Below are 26,150 nucleotides of genomic sequence, written 5' to 3' on the forward strand. Positions count from 1 at the left end.
AAGATCAGGGGAGAAGAAAAGAAAAAGATTTGGTGGGTGCATCAGTCAGGGTCCCAGTAAGAAACTCATGACATGCTCAGAGTGGATAAACTAAGTAGTTTAAGAAAGGGGATTGGTTACAAAAGTATGGTCAGGGTACAAAGAAGCCACAGGGGATACTGAAGTACCCCAGGACTAGTAATGTTGGGGTCCATAATCACCCTTATTCCTGGGAGAGTGGAGGCAGCAGTTACCAGAACCAAGAGGAAGGAGAGAGCAAGAAAATTATATGAAAAGAGCTTCCTGATTGGAGCTGTGACCCTCAATCAAAGGACACCCAGCAGCTTCTCAGGCAGGGGGCCAGGGGTAAACAGCCTAACCTTACTTTTCTCCTCTCTGCCAAGGCTCCCTATTGGTTAAACACAACCAGAATTCAGAAGACAAGGGAGCCTGTTGACATGAGTCAACCTCCCAGGGTATGGAGCAGGGTGGCAAAGGGTAGAAAGTAGAGAGTAAATCTGAAGAGAAAGGCCTGGAGTGTAGGTCTGTTACTGCAGGCAAGAGAAATAAACTGTTATTATGGCCTTGAATGTGACATCCATCCAGTAGGCCCTGTGACATCTGGGCAAGAATAATTGAAGAGATGTGAACTGCAATTAAGCAATAATAATACCATTTTGCATTTGTAAAAGCCTTCACAAGTTTCATGCTGCTTTCACCTCATTGTCTCATCTGAGCCCTAGAGTTACCATGTAGGCAAATGGGTAGTTCTAGTCTACATGTGAGGAACCTGAAGTTCAGCCAAGGTAAGGTAATTTGCAAGCTTAAATGTGTATAAAGAGGAAGACAGAGACTGGAACATGGGTTTGGACTCCTAGTCTAGGGCCATTTGCACTACATCCTGTGGTCTCTTCAGAGTCCACAAAGCTGCTTTGCCAGGCCTTTATAGGACTCCTACTACTGACAGATGTGAACATACATCACAAGGGCAACAATGAGAAATTAAACTGCATGGACTTCTTCCTCACATTTTGAAGAAAGGGTATGATGGGTGGAATGAAAACAGACTGAGTTGGAAGATAAATAAGTGGGTAAAATATTCTTTGCAACTATTTTCCAGAGCAGAGATTTTTCAACTCAGTTCTTCCCCTATCCTCTCTCCCTCCTGAATTCTGGCCTCTGGATGTCCCACCTCATCAGCTACAGACTTCTACTGTGAAGGATGTAGTAGCATGAAAGTAGGAAAGAGATGGAAATGAAGAAAGTAAAAGCCCAAGGCAAATAATAAGAAAACAGAAACTTAACAGGTCTTTTAGCACTCAATTACAAAAAATAAAAATGCATTTTCACATTTGTCCCAATTTACATGTAAACCAAGAACGAAAACCAGTAGCAGGTCTACCCTTGAGTTTGCAACTACGTATGATTGGAAGAAAATTCTGAGGGTTCCGTATTCTTGGGAACTGCATAGTGCTGAATGGAAGAGATGAGTTAGGCACTGGATGTGAAAGGACATTTGGGAAGGATGGGATTGCACATGCCTATGTCTGCAATGTTAAATCCCTTGCTCTAAAGATAATTAGAAAGCCAGTAAATCCTAGAAGGTTCAAGGCCAATGAGCTTTCATGATCTATAGATTCTAGAGCCGTTCTCAGCCCAGGGCCATTTTGCCTCCCTCTAACTTACCAAAAGACACTGGGTAATATCCAGAGACATTTTGGGATGTCACACCCTGGGGGCAGGGGTGCTGCTGACATCTAGTGGGTAGAGGCCAGAGATGCTGCTAAATGTCCTACCATGCATAGAACAGAGCCACACAACAAAGAACAAAAGAATGATCTGGACCAAAACATCAGTAGTGCCAGGCTTGAGAAACCCTGCTCTAGAGCATTTCTCAACTGTCAAGATGTTACCTTTGCTATGACCACAATACTCTCTACTCCCCAGCTGTAAAGATGGCCTCCTTGTTTCCACCTGTGGATGTTAGGCTGACAACTCTCTAGAGCCAGCTCAATTGCAGCAAGCTATTGGGCTAAAGCAGAATTCGTCTCATTCCCCTGGGTGGTTTGTTGTTGTTACTATTGTCCACTGCTATTGAGTTTTTGACCCTTGGCCTTGCTTTAACCCCCTTAAGAAGCTTATTTCCTAGTTCCTCACTGCTTGTCTGGTTAATGATTCACAGCCTGCCTAGACCTCTGGTTTTTGCAAAGCCCTTGGCTCCTCTAGTCCTGGCACCCTTCCTAGGCTCTGAGGTCCAACTTCATCCATGGTTTCAGTACAACACTGCTTTACTCATTCCATTCTGGGACACCAAATGGGTTTTGAGCTGGTAAATCTGGGTGAGAAAGTTGCCAGCCCCAGGAAGGAAAAGACCCAATGAAGTATCAACTAGTAAAAAAAAGTACTCCTTCTGTGACTGTCAAAGAAATCTGTAAGAGAAAGACTGGGAAGATGCTTTCTGGTGCAGCACATTTCAGAAGACTTCTGTGTCAGCTGGCTTAAGGAGAGTCAAAAAGATGTCCTACACAATGTTGTTTTAAATCTCATCAAAGCACGTACTTCATGTTTGAAGAAAAAAAAAAGCTGAGGATAAATTTAGACCCTATGGCTGAGATAATGTCTGATTTGGCCATTTCTCAAGTGTCAGCCTCATATGCCTAGGAAGGAGTACAAACAAACAAACAACGAATTTGAAACAGCACAAAAGTATGAGGATTATAACCATGAAGGCAAGTAGGACTAACTGCTGTCTTCCTAACAAACCTGTGCTTCTGAATTTTGAGACTCAGGGTGATATTTGTGTAAAGAGACTGACTCCTAGTCGTGGTTCAGTCACACATTGCTACATGATCATGGGCAAGTCACTCAAACACCTTATTCCTCATCTAAAAAATGGAACTGCTATAACTTGACTGCCTCATCATAGTTTTTTAAAATTTTTTTTTCCTGATGTGGGACTCAATCCTGGGACTCCAGGATCACACCCTGGGCCGAAGTCAGCGCTAAACCTCTGAGCCACCAGGACTGCCCACATCCTGACTTCTTTTTTTTTTAAGGTTTCATTTATTTATTCATTAGAGAGAGAGAGAGAGAGAGAGAGAGAGAGGCAGAGACACAGGCAAGAGGGAGAAGCAGGCTCCATTCAGGGAACCTGACATGGGACTCAATCCCAGGTCTCCAGGATCACACCCTGGGCCAAAGGGGGCACTAAACCGCTGAGCCATCAGGGCTGCCATCATCATAGTTTTTTTTTTTTTCAATTTGGAAGAAAGAGATAGTGTCTATGAAAGTGCCTTGAAAAGCATTGATGCTGTAGGGATGCAAATCATTATAATTATTTGACAAAAGATGTGTGACCTAAGGGGAAATGAAGGTGGACAAGGTGGCACCAAGCAAAGCTGGTAGAGTAAATCAGGCTTTGACAAAGAGGAGAGACAGAGATGAAGAGGTAGAGACACACAGGGGTGGGGAAGAGAGAGACAGAGAATCTTATGTGAACAATATTCATCCTGTTTCACAGCACCCAAGGACTGGAAGGAAAATCAATCTACTGTCTTTCTGTGCCCCTACAGTAGAGCACTTTATTTCCACATCCTGGGCATATCTGTACCTATCTCCTTTTATAAAATCTCTACAAGATAGGACTCCCTAACATTATTTTGGTAATGCATTCCAGAATTGATCTTTGAGTCAAAAAGTTCTGAATTCATTCACTTGAATAGCATTCCCTGAGTATTTATGACAATTTAGTCACCATGGTAACCATTAGGCAACAAAGAATAAGAATAAGAATAAGTGCAAAGGACTAAAAGACAACCTACAGAATGGGAGAAGATATTTGCAAATGACATATCAGATAAAGGGCTAGTTTCCAAAATGTATAAAGAACTTATTAAACTCAACACCAAAGAAACAAATAATCCAATCATGAAATGGGCAAAAGACATGAAGAGAAATCTCACAGAGGAAGATATGGACATGGCCAACATGCACATGAGAAAATGCTCTGCATCACTTGCCATCAGGGAAATACAAATCAAAACCACAATGAGATACCACCTCACACCAGTGAGAATGGGGAAAATTAATAAGGCAGGAAACCACAAATGTTGGAGAGGATGCAGAGAAAAGGGAACCCTCTTACACTGTTGGTGGGAATGTGAACTGGTGCAGCCACTCTGGAAAACTGTGTGGACGTTCCTCAAAGAGTTAAAAATAGACCTGCCCTACGACCCAGCAATTGCACTGTTGGGGATTTACCCCAAAGACTCAGATGCAATGAAACGCTGGGACACCTGCACCCCGATGTTTCTAGCAGCAATGTCCACAATAGCCAAACTGTGGAAGGAGCCTCGATGTCCATCGAAAGATGAATGGATAAAGAAGATGTGGTTTATGTATACAATGGAATATTACTCAGCCATTAGAAACGACAAATACCCACCATTTGCTTCAACGTGGATGGAACTGGAGGGTATTATGCTGAGTGCAGTAAGTCAATCGGAGAAGGACAAACAGTGTATGTTCTCATTCATTTGGGGAATATAAATAATAGTGAAAGGGAATATAAGGGAAGGGAGAAGAAATGTGTGGGAAATATCAGGAAGGGAGACAGAACATAAAGACTCCTAACTCTGGGAAACGAACTAGGGGTGGTGGAAGGGGAGGAGGGCGGGGGGTGGGGGGGAATGGGTGAGGGGCACTGAGGGGGACACTTGACGGGATGAGCACTGGGTGTTTTTCTGTATGTTGGTAAATTGAACACCAATAAAAATTAATTTATTAAAAAAAAAAAAAGAATAAGTGGAATGCCTGGGTAGCTTAGCAGTTGAGCGGCTGCCTTTGGCTCAGGGCGATCCTGGAGTCCTGGGATCCAGTCCCACATTAGGCTTCCTGCAGGGAGCCTGCTTCTCCCTTTGACTGTGTCTCTGTCTCTCTCTCACTGTGTCTCTCATGAATAAATAAATAAAATCTTAAAAAAAGAATAAGAATAAGCTCCTGTCCTTGAGAAGTTGTCATTCTGGTGGAAACTCCTTAGTTGAGTCCCTTCTGTCACAATTTAATTCTTTTCTTGCCTCTGACCTACATGTGAGGGTCTGAAAAGTTCACTTTTTGGCCCTTGTTTATACAATCATCTAAACCACCTCCCGATTCCAAGTTTTGACTCATAGCAATTGTTTTTTGAGCCTGTTAAGATTGAACATTTACACAATTAAATTAGTTTCCCTTAAGAATGGGGGAAATAATCCAAGTCCAATATATTGGCAAACCCATCCAACTGGTTGCTGGGAAAGGATGAATTGATTGCTCATTTCTGAAAATTATTTTATGCTAGCATGTTCAGAGCTCAATCTGCATCCTGCCCAGGGTTGTAGGTCATGCCTAGAGAGGACTGTAACTGAACCCTAAGGAATTAAGCTCTAATAGTGGACATTTCATATCCCTTATGACTTGGTAGAGGAGATCCGAGAGCCTTCGGTGGCCCCTTTCAAATCACTCTCTTCACGTAAACCATCTTTAAAGTTCTATTTCCACATGCTTTTCATTCATCTTTCCATTATGCCAATCACCGTTTTTAATGGGCCAAAGTGGCTCAAACGCAGCTAAAAGTCAAATACACAAAGAAGTAAGGCTGATTCCTGTGAGAAAGAAGGCCAGGAGACAAACTGCTTCTCTGGAGACATCTAGGAGGAAGAGCTAGTGAAAGTCCTGCATTCTCCCCCTCCTCACAAACAAGCCTTTCTTTTTTTCCCTCCTCAAATCCATTCCACCTCCCACACAGAGAGGCAGGACTAGTGGTGAGTTTAAGCAGTAATGCAAATTGAGGGATGTGTACAGGAAGACAGAAATAGATCGTATAAAATGGCAGCCAGTCTGATCGCCTGGAAGGAGCTCAACTCAAACCTTTCCACTGAGAGCAAAGTAGCCCCTGTTTACACTTGTCCCTTGCATGGGCTAAGATCAGGAGTCAGGATCTAGATGCCTTATAGCAACAGGACAACCCTTTGGAGGGACAATTCTCACTGTCCCTCTCACCCAACTAAGTGGTTAAGATCTCCATGGAGGAGACAAGTACTTTAGCTGGGCTGAACCCGCTTGATGACATTTCCCAGTCCCAGTGAAGACCAGGCTTGTTACAGCCCCTACGAAGCAACCTCTGGTGTGGGGTGTGAGGGACAAGCTATGGTCACTTGAATCTCATTTTCTCCACATTTACAGTAGATCAGGGGTCACTGAACACATGGTTGGAACAGAGCATTTGGATGAATTTCATTTTATGGTCACTGAAGGTTAGCCTTTTCAAAAATTCACTTATATTTTGGTTCCAAATTTTGTTCAAGCCAAGTTTGAGAAAAAACAACTAAACATCGGACCCTGACTATCTGTTATTCCCTTATCAAGGTAGAAAAATTGGTTTAAGTATTGCAACATCTTTAGGATCGTGTCTTTGCACCTTCCCAGGCTAGCACAGGACTGGGCTTATAGTAGATTCACAGAACATTTCTTTTGTCATTCCAATGTATTGCCATTTTACTGTGTGTGTGTGTGTGTGTGTGTGTGTGTGTGTGTGTCTGTGTGTACATAGTTGATCCTCTCTTTTTCACATATATACAGCCTGAAGTACATTTGCAATTAACATAATATCTTCAATTTCTTGAAACTGTTTCCTGTTTTGCCTATTATCTCTGTCATTAACAGTTACTGACCTAGACCCTCATCCGGAACTCAAGGGCAGATGTGTATTCTTCGGGTCACGTTTGTGCTGAGATTATGCTTTAGCCATCCAAATTCAGTTCAGAGTAGACAAACTACAGCAAGAAGAGAACACGGAGCCAAGAGAAGAGGAAGGGAAGAAAGACAGGGAGAGCCATCTGAAATGCTTGCTGGGCCACAGTTCAGAGAAAACTGCCTCCCTAGACTTGGCTGTCTTTCTAGGCCAGGCCTCTGTCAATAACACATTTATTGGCCATCCTGACTTCAGCCTCTGATTTGCCCAATTTAAATATACTTTTTCCAAGAAACAGCTCTCCTAGTCATGGCCCCTGACCATGACAAACAATGCTGTTGAAAGGTCCGAGTGAATGGGGCCATTTTCTCCAAATGAGTCACCACCACCTGGAAAGTTCTTGGAAAATGGAAGAGGCGCCAGGAGGCTAAAGACAAGGAAATGTTGTCCTACTTTTCAAAAAGGGAAAGAAATATATCCCAGAAAACATAAAGCAATAATTAGCTTGATGCTGATACCCAGAAAAATATTGCAAAAGGGCTATTAGGATATTGTTTGTGAGAACTCAAGAGAAATTAGGATCACTAAACACAAATAAAGGTCAGCACAAGCCATGGCCAGCTACCTTTTCTTTTGATAAAATTTCTAGAAATCTGTGTGGGATATAAAAATAAACTTTACAAAACATATTTTGTGTACTGACTATGCCCTGGGCCAGTGTTGGCAAAATACTTCCTTTCTGAGACCATGACAGAAATCATTAACCTCTCATGACATGCTAGTCTAAGTTCCTCCCTGATGTTCAGTCCTTCTTAGTAGGCAGTCACCGTAGTCCCTGGGCCATCCCAAGCTCATGATCTGTAGATGCAGATAATACATAAGGCCCTTAAGGAATTCATAAAATAGTGAAGAATGTTAGTCATTAAAATTCTAGTATATTATAAGCATGGGACCTGTCAATTCTGCTTCAAAGAGGAAGAATGAGGGCTTAGTAACACTTCACAGAGGAGGTAACATTAGAAATGGGTCCCCCTCAAAAAAATGGGTCTCAATAGATGAGTAGGAGTTCTCCAGGTTAAGGAGGAAAAATGCCATAGAATATAAGTTTGAAGTTTTTGGAGGTAGGCCTTAATTATACATTTATTGGCAAATTGAAGAACTGGGGGTTTAATGTCAGTGTAATGAATTGTAGCTTTACTTGAATAGCCCTGCCCAAAGAAATAGATTGATGTTAAATGACAGCAGAATCAAGATTTCAGAAAGTTTTTTGGGGCACCTGGCTGGCTCAGTCAGTGAGCATGCAACTCTTGATCTGGAGTTGTGAGTTCAAACCCCATGTTGGGTGTAGAGGTTACTTGAAAACAAAACCTTAAAGAAAGAAAAGGTTTAAGACGTTTTTTAAAGAGCAGGACTTATGGGCCAAAAGCAAAGATTTCTAATGTTCCTTTGAGTTCCAGGAGAGATTATATTTAATGCACTTAATAAATGTAAAGTTCCACATTTCTATTTCCAAATATCAACTGTATTTGATGGAGCAAGATGAATATTAATAGCAGCCTCAGGATTTTAGCTGATCCCAAGGTTAATATGAGTCACGAAGGTATGAGAGTTAATAGTGAGGAACAGAGTGAAACAGTGAAAAGATCTCTGGAATGGGAGTTAAGAGACCCAAGTTGAGTTCCACCTATTTCGATGAGTCACTATGTGACCTCAGTAAGTCACTTTGCCTCTTTGGGCTACATTGTCCTCTGAAGAAGTTGGACTCAATTCATGGTTTTCAAACTATGTTCTTGAGATCCTTGGGATGCTTCTTGGGCTACCTTGAGGAACAAGTAGGAAGTTGACATAAAGGTTCTGTAAACTCCCACCCTCCTTTCATGTCAACAAGAGAAACTCCACTCTTAACTGCTTTAAGAATTAAGATGGTGGCTAAGATTTCATTTGTAAAAATTCCATTGCAAAAAAATAGTATGTTAAAACCATGTGGCTCTAACATTGCAATCTTTCAGGACATTGACAGGAGTATTGTGTGCAAATTAGTAAAATTAGTTTCTCTATATGTACTCTGCAATGATTAGACAATATCTGAACTCTCTTCCACTCTGGGCACTGTCTTTTAAAAGGGAAATCACCAATACACAGTGCATTTGGAGAAAGATGACTCAGGATGGGAAATAGAGATGCTTAAAGTGCTTATCCTGGAAAACAGAGATGTGGGAGGTACGATAAGCATATTTAAACATTTGAAGGATTATCCTGCAGAAAAATGATTTGCCTTATTCTGTTTAGCTCTAGAACACTAAACTGGAACTGCTGGAGAAAAAAATTCAGAACAGATCTTGACTCACCATAGGAAGGAACTTTTAAATGAGCCTGCAATAAGAACAAAAAATGAGGTATAAATTTTGCAAAATCAAAGAAAAAAATTATGACTACTTTCAATTGGCAATAATTGTGCCTTGGATAAACCTCATTGACTACAATACTGCCACTGTACAGAGCTAAATAATCACTATTTTCATACTGGATGATTATCTACTCATAAAATTGCAGAATATGAACAAAAAATCCATGTGCTCCAAAAAAGTTCAGCAAGATGGCCACATACAAGATCAAGATACAGAATAATAGTTTTATACTCCAGCAATGGTCAATTATTTAAAAATTTATAGGAGAAACATTCTATTCACAACAGCAAGAAAAATTATTATATCTAGAAACAAATCTATAAGAAATGTATTGGACCTGGTTGGTGAAAAACTATACAAGTCTTTATTGAATAAAATAAGATAGTTTCATTTTCAAGATATTTTAAAGATGTCAATTCTCATTAAACTTAGATATACAATTCAAGGCAGTCCAAATAAAACTCTCAATAGCACTTTTATGAGAATTAACAATCTGTTTCTAAAGTTCAAATGGGAGACAAAATGTATAAGAACAATGCATGATATCTTGGGGGGAAAAATCCCAAGTGAGGATTTACAACATCAGACATCAAAAAAACTATAGTATTTAAAACAGGGTACTATTATGCCAGGAACAGGTAGAAGTAAGTCCATGGAACAGAGATCATAGATGAATAGAGTGTCAAAATGACATTTTTAATCATGGAGAAAATTAATTATTTTATAAATTGTGATGAGACTTTGCCTATCTCTTTGGAAAAAAGGTAGACCCTTCCTTGTAGCGCAAAGCAAATGCAAAATATAGAGATGAACCTAAGAGGATAAAACAATAAGAATGAAGAAATAGATGTTTTGATCATCTTCAGGTAAGGAAGGCCTTCTTCAACAATCTCTAAAACACAGAGCCACAAAGTAAAAGAGTTATAAATTTGATTATGCCAAAATTAAGGGCTTTTAATTTAACATTTTACAAAAAATAAATCAAATAAATAAATACAAGCTGTAAGACAGAGAATACTGGCCACATATTCAATGAAAGATTACCTTCTAAAATATATCAGATCAATGTTTAAAAAAAAAAAAAAGAACAAACAATCCAGTAGGAAAATGGGCAAAGTAAATAAACAAGCAATTAATTAATTAATTAATTAATTAATTTAAAATGGCCAAAAGTCTCACTCACTCAATTTTTATACTCTCAGGGCAATCAAATTGACTCAGAAATTATATATTTTTACCCTTCAGACTGGTAAAATTTTAAAAGAGTGATAAAAGTGCTGCTGAAGGTATAAGAAAACTGCACTTTTAAACACTGTGGATGGGAGTACACATTTATAAAGCCTTTTGAGGGAGAAAATTTGGCAGAATGTATCAAAACAGAAACTATATATAATCAATGACCCAGTAATTATCCTTCTAGGATCCAATAGATGATTTATGTACAAAGATGCTTATTGCAGCACTGTATGTAACTGCAAAAATTGGAGGCAACCTAAATATCCACCAATAGGGGACTATTTAATGAACTACAGTGTATCCATACTAGAGAATACCATGCAGCTGTTAAAAAGAATGCAGTGGGAATGTAAATACCCACAGAGAAAGAGCTTCAAATAGTGCAAAAGAAGGCTTTGGAAAAATGGAGATTGTGTGATCTTATTTAAGAATAATACACATATTTATCTCTATCTCCATCTCTATGTGTAAATCAGGTTTCTCAGCTTTGTGAGTTGACATTTGGGATCAGATTTTTTTTTTTTAGATTTTATTTATTCATTTTAGAAAGAGCGTGTGCATGAGTGGAGGGGGCAGAGGGTGAGAGAGGATTTGAAGCAGACTCCACACTGAGTGCAAAGACCAATGTGGGGCTCAATCTTAAAACCTTGAGATCATGACCTGAGCTAAAACAAAGAGTTCAACAACTGACTGACCACCCAGGGGCCCCAGAGGATTGGGTATTTTTTGTTTGGGACTTCTTTTTTTTTTTTTTTCTTTATTTCTTTCTTTCTTTCTTTCTTTCTTTCTTTCTTTCTTTCTTTCTTCTTCCTTTCTTTCTTTCTTTCTTTCTTTTCCTTTCTTTCTTTCTTCTTTCTTTCTTTCTTTCTTTCTTTCTTTCTTTCTTTCTTTTTTTTTTTTTTTGTTGTTGTTGTTGTGAACAGCTGTCCTGCGAACTGTGGAAAGTTTAGCAACATTCCTGGCTTCTACCCAGTAGGTGCCAATAACATCCCATTCCCAGCTATGACAACCAAAAATGCTTCTAGACACTGCCTAATGTACCCCTGAAAGACAAAATTGCTCGGATTGAGAACCACTGATTTAAATTTATTTAGAAAAGGTTAGAATAAAAGAAAAGGTTAGAAGTATATACATTGAACACTTAACAATGGTCACCTCTGGAGGAGGAAAGTGTGACTGGAGAAGAGGGAAAAATGACTTTGATATACTGTCTTTGTACTATTGGACTGTTTGACTCACATAAAATTGATAATGGACAAATAATGTGTATGCATTTTCAAAAGACACTAAAAAGCAATGAGTTTCCTGTTTCTGAGATGTTCAGAGTTGAAAAGATCACTTTCTAAAAGGAAATTGTGAGTATCTTTAAAAGAGCTTGACTTGGGTTTAGACTTGGCTCAGCGGTTTAGCACCGCCTTCAGCCCAGAGCGCGATGCTGGAGACCCGGGATCGAGTCCCATGTCAGGCTCCCTGCATGGAGCCTGCTTCTCCCTCTGCCTGTGTCTCTGCCTCTCTCTCTGTCTCTGTGTCTCTCACGAATAAATAAATAAAATAGTTAAAAAAAAATAAAAGAGCTAGACTTCAAAGATGCCTGGGTGGCTCAGTCACTTAAGTGTCCAACTCTTGATTTTGGCTCAGGCCATGATTTCAGGGTTGTGAGATCGAGCTCTTCGCTGGGCTCCACACTCAGTGGGGAATCCGCTTGAGATTCTCTCCCCCTCTCCCTTTGCCTCTCCTCCTGCTCACACTATCTCTCTTTCTTTCTCTCTCTCTCACTCTAAAAATAAATAGATAAATCTCACTCTAAAAATAAATAGCTAGACTTCAAAATCTTTAGTTTCATTTCAACACATTTTGAAGTTTGGGTTTATTAATTTCACCTAAGCTCCTAATTTGTTATCATAAATCCAATTCTTGGGCCTACTGGGATCTATCTCCTTATAAAATGTGAAAAATTAACGAATCCCAAATACCCAACTAAGCAAATAATGAAGCTATTTTCTATCAAAGGCTCATCTGTCCCTTCTGTTTCTTCTATAACTGGTTCTACATCATCTGTACATTTCATTTACAGCAAAATTTACACCTACAATATGCAATGCTAATCCATAGTTTACTCTTATCATAGCTGACTTCTTGTCCCTGAATGAATGACAGCAAACATAAGCATGGAAATGAAATTAGTGATACTCAAGCCAACTGCTCTATGTCTTGAGTTTATGAGATTAGCAATGGTCTCCCTGGAAATCTCTGGGTTTTATGAATAAGAGCTATTCCAGTTAGTAGCAACTGAGGAACTGATGCAGAAAAAGTACAAATGTGTCTAGTTTGCCTCTCATTTCTGCATCAAGATCCTGGGTCATAGAGGAGAGGCTGGGGATTCAGTTAAACTCTTACTTTTGTTGTTGAGGAACAGGGGTATTAAGACCTTGCAAGGATTCTGGGCAATAGATAAGAGGTCAAGAGAAGGATTCTGGGAAAAGAGCAGGATTTAAAAAGAGGTTAAATGGGATGGTTGAGAAGAATTGGAGAAAGAATCACCAGTTCCATTCAGAATTCTCTTGAATCAAAGTTTAAGTCAAAGTTGGCTCTCAATGCTACCTTTGCTCCATTTCCAGCATCTTTGCAACACCCTTCATCCTCTCCTCCTTCCATGTCAGTTCTCTTTGAGAGGTAAGGGAGTGATATATTGGCAGATTGCTGCAGCAGTGAGGATTCAAGAGATGCACCATTATGTCCTTGTTTCAAATTCTTTGAAAATACAGTCCCTGAGGTACTTGGTTGCCTACCACCATCCCAGCTCCACAATTGGCTGGCACAGTTTTACCAGGCTCCAGAGAGCAAGATGGGCCTGTGCCTGCTAATGAGCATCTGTCCTGGAGAAGACAGTGGCTTTGAGAGCCCAGGAATAGTTAACTATCAAAGGCAAGTTTCATTCTCAATCATTCCCAACCTTCCTCAATGAGAAAACTGTTGGCAGATTCAGAACTGTTGCATCTGGGGACAGCTTTTACAAAGGTAAAAGCAGACTCCCAGGGTGAGATATCTCCCTGGTGTGAAAGTAGAGAGGTGGTGAGATGCCCTACCCCTCACAAATGCCTCTCTGCACCCACCTGCCTGAACATCTGGCTTTCTTTCATTCTAAGAACATCAGAGCCACAACTGTTGGTGTTTTTAGTTAGTAAATCCTATTTCACGCTTATGTAGCAGACACCGTGTTAGGTGCTGGGGATACGTAATCAACAAAAATAGACCTGGTTCCTGCTCCCATGTTACTTACAGATTGGTAGGGAAGACTGATGTTGACAAAATAATCACCCAAACGTATGTAAAATCACAACTATGGTAAGGCTACCAAGGTGAGATATGTGTACATATGCAAAGGAATATGATTTAAACTGCTTGTCTATCTTATCCACCTCCCTATCTGTCTCCCCATTCACTTCGAAAAGAAGACCATCACCACAGCAGTTGGTGGTCAGGAAAAGTTTAACCTACCTAACCTCGGACAAAGGTACAGAAGTCCCTGCCCTTCCCCTAACATCTCTTCTGGAACTGGTGAGAATAGTTCATTCCACCACAGACATAAGCCAACCGGGAAAGTAATGAGGTAGATGTCCTCCATTTGCAGGGCAGAAGGATGGCAACATGTTGGTAGCAGGGATTTGAAGCGCTTAATATCAACAGTCCCCCAGCAGAGAGTGGGGCCCCAAGGGGACAGAGTGGGAGGGTATGTAGGATGGGACAACCAAAATAGACAAAGGGGACCAGAAAGGCCAGATTTGGTAAAGCCCAACTTGACTGTATCCAACCTGGCTAAAGACCAGCTCTGGTTGGGTCTTTGGGGCACCTTTATCTGATCCTGAAATTTACCAGGATGAAATCAATCATGTTCTTTATCACAATGGGGTATGGCTTATAGGTACCCCAGTTTCAAATAATGCCCAAGAGTCTTGAAGAAGCCTTCTATCTAGCCTTCTTCCTTAGCCACTACATAGTGCATATTATATTTTTCCTTGCCACATCTCTTTCAGTTTATGCCTGCGGGGTGGGAAACCATTTGATACAACTACTTATTTACAGTGGTCACAATTACCCAACCCCATCTTTAGTTTCCTCATGTGGGCTAGACAACAGATGTTCTTAATGAAGATTAACTGAAATTTAATGGTCCTAATTGCCATTTGCACGGACAGCAGATACCATTCAGTTCACACGCTGCCTTTCATGGTTCTTTATGCCTCATCACATATCAGATTTGTATCTGACTGAAGTGAATCTGACTGGCAGTACCTGCTGGCTACTCAGTGTTAGGAAGCTGGCATAGCAGAGGCTCACAGTGTAGGGAAACAGGGAGCAGTGGTGAGAATGGGCCCAGTTAGTTTGTTTCCTAATAAAGCTGCTTTCTTGGGTTTTCAGCAATGACAAGAAAGGGTTATTTTTGCCTGGGTGGGATTCAGGCTCTATCTTAGGAGAAGCAAGCAGCTCGGGAGGCTGACTTCTGTGTTTTTACAAACTGGAGCCTGCTCTTTTGTTCTTCAAAATGATTGGAAAGGTCTTATAGTACAAAAGTCAGCAAGGGATGTAGACACCACTGTTCACAGAAGAGAGTATGTGATAGGTTCAGCAAATAAATGGAGAGTCGCTCAATCTTATCAGTAACAAGGGAAATGCAGATCAAAACAAAAGCAAGATACTGTTTTGCAACTGATTGGCAAGTGTGAAAAAAACAAAATATCAGGTGTTGGTGAGGGTGTCAGAAAATTAAATATGTGAGCTCTCTGGGGGGCAATTTGTAGTAAAGATTTTAAGTGCGTGTTTTCCATAACTCAGAAATTTTCATTTCCATACCTACTTTTGGAAAACCCTGGCAAGTATGCTCAAGGAGGCATGTCCCATGAATGCAGCATTCGTTGTGATAGCCTTGGATCAGAAGCAACCTCATGTCCACCAGCAGAGAAATAGAGAAACTGAAAAATATTACAAAGCTGTAAAAATAATAATATGTTTTCTATAGCTGCACATAACCTATGTGTAAATGTGTTGATAAAGCTCTGGAAGGTCATATCCACAAACTGGTTACCTCTGAGAAAGAGACTGAGGTGGAAGAAGCCTGGTTGGTCTGCAGTACTCTAATTCTTTCCCAGCAGAATGTGCTCATATATCATTTAGGTGAAAATTAATCTAAATTAAAGGCAATGTGGTTATATTAGAAAACTTGCAAACCAGAGAAAGAAAAAAAAAGATGCATAATCCTGCCACCCAGACTTTCCATTATAACTGTGATGTGTATCCTTCCAGTCTTTTTTCATCTGTATATTTTATAGAGTTGTGAGGTATAATTTGTATCTGTCTTTAATACAAAGTTATTTGACATTGGCCCTATTGACATTTTACGTTGGATAATTCTTTGGTGGGGGGCATCCTGTGCATTATAGGATGTTTAGCAGCATCCCCGTTCACTACTCACTAGATGACAGCAACATCTGCACAGTTACGCCAACTAAAAATATCTCTGGACGTTGTTAAATGTCCTCTGGCAAAACTGCCCCTGGTTGAAAACCATTGGTTGAATACATCGTTAGCATAATGTCATGATATGAATCTTCATAACCTATCCCACGCTTCCAAACATAATGCCAGGGTGTTGTCTCTACTTTACTTTTCAGAATTCCTCAACCCAGAACTATACTCTTGACTTCTCACCAGAAAAGCAATTGTACAATAAGAGCCAAGCCTCTTCCCCTGACATCTGTGAACTAATGTTCACATTGTGGGTCAGGGAAGAGAGATAGTAATCAGGAAAGCTAATAAGGCTATAGAAAGTTATCAGTGCAGAGACACAGCTGTGGGTCAAAGCCACAAAGCTAAAGCCCAAAGCCAAGAGGAGGAAGCCAACTAGATCTCACCTGAGATCAGCTCTAAGATGAATCAAAAGCATGGTGGCTTGGCTAACAACAATGCTTCTCTCTTCCCTGACTGCTTAATGTAGACATTGTCTAGGGCACAGTTAATCCAGAGACAGACACAGGCCACAGAAAGGATGGCATCTGCCTGATGCAGTCAAGAGACAGAGACCTCAGTGCTCCAATCCCAAAGTGACAAGGGGGCAGGTTAACACTGGATGTCAGGCTCACTCTCTAAGGAAGCATTTACTGGGCACCACCTATGGAACACTGTGCTAGGTGCTGAGGATGCCAAGAAGATTCTGGAATGACCTTGTCTAAAATCTCTTTACTACAAAATTGCCAGAGAACATTTCTCGGGAATCAAAATGCAAATGCAGTGAGAACGCCTCTCATTTTGAGTACTTTATTAGACCATATATTACAATCTGTGCCTGTGCGCTAAGTGTTTCACTTTGCCTCTCACAGGCTATGGAGAACGAAAAGTGCATTGTGAACATCTGTGGCTCTGAGACCCCCAATTCAAGGAGAGGACTGAGTTCATTTCCAGAGCAGGGGAGAGGGTGGTATCAGATTTCATCATGTGAACTTACAACATGGAAATCTGAATTTCCTGCTCCCTAATCTCCAAAAATGCTCATCTGGTCCCGGTTTTTGCAGCTCTAAGCTAAGTTGGAGATACCCTCTCATGTGTCACTGTCTGGCCCCTCACTCCCCAGTGCCCTGAGAGGGTGGAGATAGGTTGAGCACTTTATTTCCCAAGGGCAGAGGGTGGGGGGAGTGGGCTGGATCACTTCCCTGACTGCCCATCTGGCCTTTTCCTGACAAGATGTTCCGTGACAATTTGAGATCTGCAGACACAAGGAAAATTGAGCCAAGTGAGACGAACCCTGGTGTGAAATCTGGGGAGATGATAAAATCTCTTCTTAGCAGGAAAGGGAGCATTGTAGGATATCATTATGCCTTATAAATAACCCACTGTTCTCTAAAGAATGAGATAAGTTCAATCAGAGGAGTTTCCACAATGCTGTCTTGAAATTTGGGGTGTTTTTTTGCAACCAGGGTTCATCACTGGCCAAATGCTGAACTAGCTCCAATTGGCATCCAATAGAGAGAATTCGTCACTCCAAAATACATATGTAGTAACTCTACCGAATACCCAATCTCTTTGTCTTCCTGTAGAACTTCCTTTGTCCTGGGCTTCTCTGGCACTAATAGTGCCCAAGAGAGTGACAAATCACAAATGATGTGCTGAGCAGGAGGGAAATCAGTGGCCCTTTGAGGGCAGATTCACAATTCTGGGTCCCAGTTACAGCCCCATCTCAATTTATATTCACAAGTCCAGGACTTGCTGGTAATAGTTGCAGACAAGGGAAACCTAGAGCAAAACCAAAAAAAAAAAATAAAAAAAATAAAAGACTGATTTGTTTCATTAGCCCCCAACCTCCTAGCTGGCATCCCCATCCCCTAATGGTGGGCCATTTTTTTCCCAAGTTGGCCAAACCATCATGTCCCACTCCTTAGATCCTTCATTCATAGCAGGATATAAACACGGACAATAATAGCTGTTTTTCCTCCCAAAAGGCATTTCAAGCCACAAGTTGGAGGGCAGGAGAAGATATCTTTACTATGTTTGGAACTGTACCACTTGGATGTCCAGCTAGCATGAGCTCAGCCCTGGGAATGGGGGTTACAGATCCTAGGCCCTGCCACTTCTATTTTTTAAACAGATTTATTGAAGTAGCCCTGCTATTTTATGCTCCAGCTGTGCCATACCAAACTACTGAAATTACAGTGTTCATGGAAAGCCACATGTGGAGAGAAAAGGGTTCTCCCTCTGTGGCTTTGGAGACTTTGGCCACAAGGCTATATGAGATAATTGTGGTTTTCACATCACCTCTTCCAAAACCAATCTCCATTTCAATGAAAAAAAAAAAAACAGTTTTTCTCAGGCCTCAGGTCTTACAGCTCTTTATAGAAAGCAACAATGGCCCCAGTGGCTTGATCTAATTTAAAGAGCTTCCAGAACCATGGGGACAGTGTCAAACCCTATGCTTTATTAATGATGCCACAGTCATTTTATCTTAGGGGACCTGGCTCTCTTTGTTCACTATGTCCAAATATTTCCTGGCTATTTTTCCAAGCAATAAATCTAACATTGAACAACTTGATAACAGTTGGGATCATTGGCAGTTGGATTCCAAAGAGTAGAAATGGGTTTATGGAGAGTTGAAAAATTAAGGAACATTCCCAATTCCTGCCCTGTATTTCTTCTTCCCTGTTGGTGGGGCCACCTTTTTCCCTCCTATGTGGTACTCCAGGGTTTCCCCGGTTAGCTCTTAAATTAGCCTGTATCTCCTAATTTAGTCCACATATTTATATTTATTTTTATGTTTAAGATTTTATTTGTTTTATTTTAAAGAGAATGCACAAGTAGGGGCAGGAGAGAATCTCAAGCAGACTCCCACTGAACACAGAGCCCGATGTGGGGCTCGATCTCATGACCCTGAGACCATGACCAGAGCCAAAACCAAGAGTTGAATGCTTCACTGACTGAGCCACCCAGGTGCCCCTATATATTTTTATAATAGCTCTATGGAGATATAACTCACACACTATATAATTCACTCATTTAAAGTGCACAATTCAATGGGTTTTAGTACATTCAGAGTTATGCAATCATCACCACAATCAATTTCAGGACACTTTCATTATTCTAAAAAGAAACCTCATACCTATTAGCAGTCACTCCCATTTCCCTCCAATCTCCCCATCCCTAGGCAACCAACCAGTCTATTCTCTTTATACACAGTAATCCATATATTTTAAAGATTTTTCTATTTTGGAGAGTGAGAGAGAGATGGAGCGAGAGTGCATGTAACCAGGGGGAGGGGCAGAGGGAGAGGGAGAGAATCTCAAGCAGACTCTGTGCTGAGTGTGGAGCCTGATGCAGGCCTCGATCTCTCAACCCTGAGACCATGACCTGAACTGAAACCAAGAGTTGGATGCCCAACTGACCAAGCCACTCAAAGCACCCCAGTAATCCATACATTTTAGCAGGAATCTTTAGAAAACCTGCATGATCCAACATGATAGTCCTCAGGTGCCTTCAGGTTCTGTGGCAGGCCCATGAAAGGGAACATGTGTAGCAGTGGTGGTACTGGCACACCTCTAATCACATAATCTATTAGCACGCATTTCCAAGAGTCAAAGGTAGTGTAGGAAGAGGTACACTGCCTGCATATTAACCCAGTACTACTGGATGATTCCCCTCGTTAGCCCAGTTCCTTCTCCTAGGGCCTAAGTCTTCAGTCCTTACCACAAAGCTTCCTTTATGAGAAAGGAACAGGAAAAGTGTCACTCCCTGCCCCATACCTACCACCCTCACCCTGCTCTGTAGATTTCTTTTTTATTTAAGTTCAATTAATTAAAATATAGTGTATTATTAGTTTCAGACTTAGAGTGCATTGATTTCTCACTTTGAACAAAGAAAAGAGAAAACACAATTATTAAGTGATCTTGCTGCCACCTCAGGCAGGAGTGGTCAGCAGAACACTCTGGGAGGTGCATTCCGTTTTAGTGCTACCCATTCAAATGGAAAGCTGCTGAAGGGCATTTTTTTCTAGCCTTGAAGGGGTTGACTAGTGTTCTTCCCTAGCAGACACCTTGCTTTGCTGCTCTAGCATTATCTAAAGGGCTGTAGATAACGTGTCAATTGGTTCAACAGACATGTTTTAGGCATCTGCTTTGAGCTAGGCCCTGTTTGGGTACTAGACATAGGAAAATATGCAAGACAAGTTCTCCAAAACCAGCCAAGGGATTTTACCTGGATTTTACAGAGAACTCTGCCTATTCTCCAGAAGGAATCCCAGAACAAAACACACCTATCTAGCAATGCTCAGCTGAAATTCTCATCCAAGTTCATCTTTGTTTTAAGGCTTCAGCAGCCCTGATCATTGCAAGAAACACAATAATCTATTTTCAACCATTACTGCTTAGTAGTTTCTCAGAATAATCAAACCTTGAGTGAAGCCTCGAGAGGTTGGAACTCTAGATAAGCAGGATCTGGTGGAGGGATCAAGAGGGAAATTAGAAGTCCTTGTTACTCAGTGTATGGTCCATGGACCAGCAGCATGGGCATCACCTAAAGGCTTCTCAGAAATGCAGAATCTCAGACCTCACCTTAGACTTCCTGCATCAGAAGCGGCGCTTTTAATGAGATACCTACGTAACTCATATGCAATGCAGAGAAGTGATGGTCTATAGCAGGCTTTCTCAACTTTGGCACTAGGGACATTTGGGAATGGAGAATTCTTTCTTCATGGGCCTGGGGGAACTATCCAGTGCACTGTAGTATGTTTATTAGTATCCGGCCTCTACCCACTGGATGCGAGTGCACCCCCCTCTACAAGTTGTGGCAACCAAAATGTCTCCAGATACTGCCAAATGTCCCCTGACATGGGGGAATCACCCCAGGTTGATAACTACTGGTCTAGAGCAGCCTTTACTAGTTTTTAGTCATTTGAGTATTGCCTTCATGATTTTTGCCATCTCCACATATAGTTCTTTTAAAACAACCATTTTTTTCTTTTTGTCTACGGAAATTAGCCCCATCCTAGGCAATAATATTGATGAAATAATAGGATTGATGTGCCATTTTTTTTCCTAATACATCAAAGCAAACATAATTATTAAACTTGAAACATTTGAGGCACCTGGGTGGCACAGTCAGAAACCAACTATTGGTTTCCACTCAGTTGGTGATCTTGGGGTCATGAGATTGAGCCCCATGTTGGGCTGCTTGGGATTATCTCTCCCTCAACCCCTCTCCCCTGCTCTCTCCCTCAAATAAATAAATCAATCTTTAAAACACTCATCTAGGAAGCTCATTTAAAAAATCATGCACCACAAGAGGAATGTGTACCACATTTTAGAGAACCTGGCCCAGAGTATAGTTCTGGAGCAGGGCAGGCCCAAGCCACAGGGAGAATATCGGTTGCCAGGAATGTTAACAGAATATGTGATGCTTAGAGTTAGAATAGAGCTATTAAGGGTAGCTGAGTCGGTGAAGCATCTGCCTTCAGCTCAGGACATGATCCCAGGGTCCTGGGATGGAGCCCTACATTGGGCTCCCTGCTCAATAAGAAGTCTATTTCTCCCTCTTCCTCTGGCCCACTTCCCACTCATACTCTCCCTCTCTCAAATTAATTAATTAATTAATTATCTTTTAAAAAAAAGAATAGAGCCATTAAAAGCAATTTTATTTTTCTACCTAACTTTATTTCTGGCCAGGCTAGTTTAGTAGGTTTGGGTATTGGGACAATGTACCTACCTGCATTTTGGAGACTTTAGGAGTAGCCATTTTAATTTAAGCTAGCATATGGCTCTAATTTCATTTGTCTCACTCTGAACTACTGGTGACTGCACTGATTCCCAAAATGATTCCACTGTAGTCTGACACAAATTTCACATAACCCTTCTTTTTGGCCATATGTCAGTCTAATTAAGGAGTCCCTGCTTCTCCTGGCAGAGCTGCCTTCCACATGCAGGGGAGAAACAATCCCTTGTATCAGTTACATCAGTGATAAAAAGATGATGAATCAGCTGAATCAGTAGCCTGCACCCCCTGGCACATTGATTGCAGAAGGAATCATTTTGATGTGACTTTAATGCATGGGTCATTTACAGCATGAGTTCTTTTCCTGCATATGAGCCATTACAGATCTATGGCAGTCCAGTAAGGATGAAAGAGAGGGAGGGAGGGAGGGTAGAGGAGAGAGAGAAAAAGAATGAAATCCTAAGTAGGGTTGGCAGAAAATACATGGTAAGTGCTCTAGGAGAGCCCATAAACTGAAACTTGGATACTGGGGCTTCTGCTCGTCTTGGAGAAACCTAAATAATGTTCGTTTGAAATCATAATCCCAGGGATGTCTGGGTGGCTCAGCAGTTGAGCATCTGCCTTTGGCTCAGGGCATGATCCTGGTCCCAGGATCAAGTCCCACATTGGGCTCCCTGTGAGGAACCTGCTTCTCCCTCTGTCTGTGTCTCTGCCTCTTTCTCTGTAAATAAATAAAATCTTTATTTAAAAAAAAAGAAATTATAATTCCAGACCAGCTTCTAACAAACAAGAGGCAACAAAACAGAAGCTAAAATCCAGACAAACTTGAGCTCTCTCTTCCATGATCCCATATGGTGTATTTAGCTCTAGCTGTCTGGTCAACCACTCAGCCAAAAGAGGAGTGTATGCCTCTCCAGGAGCTGCAAAGTGGAGGCCATGGTGGGGCAGAACCTGGGGCAATAATCTGTTGGCTGGGAGTGAGTGGGAGAGGACAGTGGCTTCCATTATAATTTAGCTGATACTGTTTATTGCATTTTTTCCCAGTGTCGCTTTCAGCTAGAGGAGATATTTGAGGCTAGGACCAGAGAGTAAGAGGTAGAGATGTATGTGTGAGAAGGAGGGATGGCCTACCATTGTCTAACATGTCATCAGGACACTTTCAGCTTGGGATCCAGGGACACTTACTGTGAACTGGCTTTGAGAGACCAGAAGATGCTGTTTTAAAAATTCTTTAGAAAATCACCTAGAATGATTTTTTAAAAATCCATACCTCGACCCTATTCCAGACTAATTTGTTTCTGAAATTTTTTTAAAGACCCTATTTATTCATTCATGAGAGACAGATAGAGAGAGAGGGGGGCAGAGACACAGGCAGAGGGAGAAGCAGGCTTCATGCAGGGAGCCCGACATGGGACTTGATCCTAGGACTCCAGGATCACGCCCTGGGCCAAAGGCAGGCACTAAACCACTGACCCACCCAGGGATCCTCCTGTTTCTGAAATTCTGAGGGGATCCCAGGCTTCAGTATTTTTAAAAAGGTCCCCAGCTGATTCTAATTTCCTTTCCCAACATATTATCCTGAACATTTTCAAACATAAAGTCTGTAGCATCCAAACTCTACAATTAGCATCTGCTTACCTATCTATCCATCAACCCATGTTATTTTTTGATACATTTCAAAACAGGTTGCAGACATCCATCCATTTTACCCTTAAACACTTTTGCAGGCATATAATTAATTAGAGTTCAATATCTCTTTAAAGTTTCTTTTTTCAGGTAACATATGGTGAAATGCATAAATTGTTAGTGTACCATTTGATGAGTTTTGAGAAGTGCATACACCTGTATAATACAAACCCTTATCAAGATATTTAAAAATCTCCTCATGCATCTTCCCAGTAAACATCCGCCTCCACCCCCAAGAGGCAGTGTTCTGTTCTGATTTTTTCCAGATGATTCCAATTTGTAGGCAAGGTAACGAACCCCTTAAAGAGAGGTAGAACAATTCTAACTTGCCAGCCCTTTGTAACTGAGACAGTAGAGCTTGTTGGTTAACAGCTCTGGAGTCAGCTACCTTGATGCCAAGTCTAGCTGAAACAATTACTATTTGTGTGACTGGGGGCAAGTTAACATCTATGAACCTCAGGTTCTTCATCTATAAAAGAGGGATTTTAATAGTACCTGTCATACCAGGTTGATTGAGAGATTTAAAACAGACGACATAAATAACTTAGTCATCAAGTTAACATTTATTAAGTGCTTACAATTTGCTAGGCATTAAGCTATTCACATGGGTTAGCTCATCTAATCCTCCCTTCTGTAATGATCCCCATGACAGGGAAAGAGGCTTAAAAAGGGTAAGTACCTTGCCTCAAATCACACAGCTAATAATTGGAAGCCAGAATATAATCCCAAAGTGGCTTGATTCTTTCTAGAGATCACACTTCCACACTGCTAACTACCATACTTTCTTTCATATGCCTTACACACATAGTAATAGCTCAAAAATGTCATATATTGGGGCACCTCAATCGGTTGAGCATCCGATTCTTGACACTGGCTCAGGTCATGATCTCGGGGTTATGAGATTAAGCCTCAAGCCAGGCTCATGAGCTGGGCATAGAGTCTGCTTAAGATTCTCTCTCCCTTTCCCTCTGCCTCTCCCTTCACCCTCTCTCTTTCTAAAAAGGAAAATAAAACTTGCTGTTCCTTTTAAAAATGCCATATATTTATTACATGCATATTGTATTATATAGTATTATATATGTAACATATATAATAATATGTATTAGTATCCCTATTATTTGTATTACTTATTCAGTGATAAAGTCCAAATGAAGGCGAGGGACCTCTGACACAAAGCTTCGAAATCATAGCAGTCCAACATTGCCAGTCTATACCTTGGCATGAGCATATATATCTATTGCGTTCCTAACAATGCCCTTTCTGCTCTGACATTAAGAAACACCACGCTGACCAACACACAAAGCTTCCAGTAACACATCCCTTTGGAAGGAAGAACTATGGGAAGCACATTTTTCCCATTAACACATTCAGCTCCATGGTGCTCTCTTCTGCAGCTGTGCTGTGGTCATTCAGACAAAAGGCCTGATGGAAAAATCAGTTACATCATCGGTGTCAGCTCCAACAGATTTGCCAGGAGCAGCATGATTAACATCTCCACCGAGCCAGAGAATGGGCAGGGCTCACTCAAGCTACATTATGTTACTCTTCCACCCTAACGAAAATCCTATTAAATTGGACAATTATCCACGCCCCATTCGAGGTGGCTGTTCATGCACATCAGAGTTCATTTTCTTCTGAAGGAAGGCAGAATCCTACAGAGCTATCCTACCCTTCAGTCTCCCCTGTTGGGCCACTCATTTCTAACAGCCTTCCCTCAAAAAAGAGATGACACTAGTTGGTTGGCAAAGGAAAAAGAGTGGCAAGCTCTAAGCAGGGCAGCAGATGGGTGTCTAGTCGTAAACTCTGTGGTTGAGCCTTAAGAGGAAGTGTTGGTGACAGCTGAAAACAGAACAGTACTTCTTTTATCACCAGCAGGAAACCTATGAATGACTGATAAATCAGTTTCAAAGATTTAGAAGCTCAGTTCAGTGGACAGGCAGCAACAAGAACAAGTTGGGGAGGGCTGCTGAGCCTTCAAGCTCAGTGATTCCTTTGGAATCTCAGAATGCCAGGCTTTTTAAAAATCACGTTAAAATCACGAAAGCTATTAGAGATCCTTACACCAGGGAAGAAAAGGGAACGAGCTGGCAATTCAGCCAAACGAGGGTCTGGGGTTATGATGGAGTCAATAATCAAGGGGTTCTTTCCAATAGAGGAAAGCTGATAATACAATGTGATTAAATGAATCCCTCTGTTAGGAAGGTCAATGTTCCATTATCACAACACCCATGGAGTTAATCTCCCCGGAGTAATCACTACTATTATTTGATGCTATCAGCTACTGGACTTGTGGGCAAAACAAAGCAGGGCTGGCCTTTCTATCATTATCCTTCTAGCCCCAGAGGGTCTGAGCACCCCATTTAGTTATAGAGCTGTAGCAACAGAGGGAACAAGTTTAAGCCACAAGAAATCCCTTCCCTGATTCCAGATTCCACAGAAGCGACAAGACATTTGTGTGGATATTAACCAGCAATGATTTGCCAAGTCCTTCAGAGATTTTGCTTGCGTGGATACTTTGACTCTCAACCTAAGAAGTCAAGTATCTTCGGGACTGCTCTGGCCTCACTAAGGATTATTGGTACACACGTACGAGAAATGGTTTTTCCTGAGTCAAGAAATGGACAGAATTGATTGTATTTATTCTTGTTTCTAGGAATAATCATAGTTTCTGGGACACATCTGTCAGATATACTATCACCTAATATTACATAGCATCAACTCCTGGCCAACAAGAGTCTGATCCACCAGGCATGGCCCAAATGAATCCAAGTCCCTTCATAAGCAGAGCAAAATCTTCTTGGAAAATGAATAATAATTTTACTAGAGGCCATTATAAAGTGCCTACTGGGCACTTTATAACAGGTATATCT

At 41.1% G+C, this 26,150-nt stretch overlaps 1 protein-coding gene and 1 pseudogene across 2 annotated transcripts in view; both read right to left on the bottom strand.

The window, feature by feature from the left end:
- Window positions 1-26,150, bottom strand: part of DCX (doublecortin) — a 117,775-nt gene that overhangs the window by 50,921 nt on the left and 40,704 nt on the right. The window lies entirely within an intron of this gene.
- Window positions 9,079-9,209, bottom strand: LOC112932093 (U4 spliceosomal RNA; annotated as a pseudogene).

This window comes from Vulpes vulpes, chromosome X (assembly GCF_048418805.1).
Source record: "Vulpes vulpes isolate BD-2025 chromosome X, VulVul3, whole genome shotgun sequence".
In the NCBI taxonomy this organism is placed as follows: domain Eukaryota; kingdom Metazoa; phylum Chordata; class Mammalia; order Carnivora; family Canidae; genus Vulpes; species Vulpes vulpes.